The sequence below is a fragment of the Pararge aegeria genome, chromosome 10 (genome assembly GCF_905163445.1).
Source record: "Pararge aegeria chromosome 10, ilParAegt1.1, whole genome shotgun sequence".
Taxonomy (NCBI): domain Eukaryota; kingdom Metazoa; phylum Arthropoda; class Insecta; order Lepidoptera; family Nymphalidae; genus Pararge; species Pararge aegeria.
Genome location: NC_053189.1, coordinates 10,343,780 through 10,346,476, shown reverse-complemented (window position 1 = coordinate 10,346,476; position 2,697 = coordinate 10,343,780).

The following is a 2,697-nucleotide window of genomic DNA, read 5'->3' as shown; positions in this document are numbered from 1 at the left end:
ATAAAACGTTTTATAAGGCCGAAAGAGTAGAAATAAAATAAAATTATGAGCATTGTACTAAAATTGCCAAAGTATCAATGTTTTGTATGACACACTAAACTATACAAATGTTTCTATTAACTTATCAGTTCAGTGAAAGAAATATTTGTGAGGCGATAATATATAACTAGAGTCAACATTGAGGTGTGATGGTATCGGTGACCTGGTGACTGGTGAGGTAAACCCCGCGAGGGCAACACAGATGATGATGTAATGCTTCACTTGTCATGGCGGCCGTTTGAAGGTCGACGGCAAATTTGCAATGAAAATTAGGTATTAGAAATCTAGCATATCTCCGCGACATATTCCACATTCGCAAGTAAATTTCATGGTTAAATTATAGTCCTGTTAACTTCGTACATTATAGGATAGTTGCAAGGCCTAGCACGGTAGCCATAGGCAGGAGACAAAATTATATCCCCCGATTATATCCCCTGCACGGATAGCATGGGCAGGAGACAATTATATCTCTTGGGTATGTATAAAAATGTATCTTCTCCCACAGCTTTATAAACTCTCAGAGCACCGGCGCGGCACAAGTGCAAATAATTACCAAATAATATTCAGATTCAGCGTCTCGATACGATGCTGCGTATAGAAACCGACTAGGGGTATTCATCATCCAAACCACAGGACGTCCACTGAAATACTTAGGTATTTTATAGGGCTTTCTATTCGCTACGTTTTGTGACACTTGTATCCAGCGATTTCGTTTTAGGATACCTGTTAACCTGGCTTTCCAGGGTAGGGTCGCCACTCTAACACCTTGGGACCCTAACGTCCATCAGTTCTCCGAGCTATGTGCTTCGCTCTTTGCCACTTCAGCTTTGGGACTCGTTGAGCTATGTCGGTATTGGGTTAAATATAATAAACATACATATCTCTAACAGATTAGCCCGCTTCCATCTTAGGCTGCATCATCAATTACCGCAGCGAGATTGCAGTAAAAAAATAATATAACATAAGTAAGAGAAACTCATCTTTTTACCTACATGTCATTTGTTTTTATGAAGATTTCGTATATCTAGTTAATACTTAAGGCCTAAACTCGTTTTCGTTCCCCACGTTTTTAATAGGATCTCAAAATGAAGTCTTTTATTATTTTTTATACATTCAAGCATAATATTACCTCTTTTTAGGGTTCCGTACCCGAAGGAAAAAACGGCTGACGTACCTAATTGTGGCTGTATGTTCGTCCTACCCTGTCTACGGATCAAGTTTATAATATAATAATAATAATAATAATAATCTTTATTTCGGAAATTTGTCCATATCGTGTTAGTAAGGGTATTGCCCTTATAACGTAAGAGTTTAGAGACTATTATAATTTGTAATTTAAGGAACCATACATTAAATAATCGAAAGAAAATTGTTTTTTCTTACCCTGGTCTTAAAAAAATCATATAATCATAATGTTAGGTGATTGTGATAACTACATTCGTTAACTTAAAACCAAAGCTAGGAGGGTTCCAAGCGTCTAAGACGAACGTAGCCGGGCTTTTTTTGATTATCACCATCTCACAGTCGAAATAATATTTAGCTATGTGGGGTGTCAATTTTGTAAAAACCCTTATGTAAAATTACAACGGGTCCCCCGTTTAGAAAATTGACCCCCTCTCTGAGGGGAGCGGGGGTTTGTTAAGTATTAAAAAAGAGTTTACTATTTATACCTACTCTAATTTTAAAACTGTGACTAAATAACAGCCTTTACTCAGTATCGTCACAGAATAGATTTTATCGTCTGAAGTTGAAACATAAACCGAATACTTAAATCGATGGCATACCATTGAAGTAGAAATTTCAAGATACTAATTAAATGATATCAAAAGTTATACAGCCTTCCATAGGGTAATATAATACTAAGTCGTACTCAATGACGAGTATTAAACCTATTGGGTCCCTGTGACCTTCCATTTTGAAATTTTATTCGAAGCAAGGTTCTATAGTGAAGTGTTAAAAATTATTAGAAATAGGACCGACTCTTTATGTTATAAGTAAAATGTATTTATTTCTTTCTTTTACATTTGTTTTTTAAATATAACGTATAATAAAGAATGTAAAACTAAATAAAATCTAAAACGTCTTCGAAACCACCGCAGCGAGGCACAGTTCCTAAGATGCTGGCAGCATTGCCCCTTATTGCTGGATGGCCAAACTAATTCGATGGCCAAGAGGATCACCGGTAGACTCGATAGCCCTTATCGATAATTCTTTAATAAGAGCTCGTGCCTCCGGACCCCACGGTCCCAAAGTCCCTACTCCAAAAGGCACTAAAATGAAACTGTTATCCAGGTTCTCATATTTACGCCTCTTGGCCTGCTCGGCACTGGTAGCAGCCACCATTGACGAGGTGGCCTAGATGTGCGACGCAGCTAGGGTTTCGACATACAGTTGACACCACCCCTCCTCTCTCCGCGGGTGTCATACGAAGTGACTCTGAGAATATAACAGAGAACGAGCAGCCTCGTCCATTATTGGAGTGATTAAGGCTATCGATGAATAACGTAACCGCCCTTTTCATCTGCCAATTCGATAAAAAGCTATATATGAATAGTACCTATATCTATAACGGTAATAACATAATCGTATAATACGGTCTACGGTTATTATAAGAGATAACTCTGTCATAAGTGAACGAGTTAAAAGTAGAAGAATTAT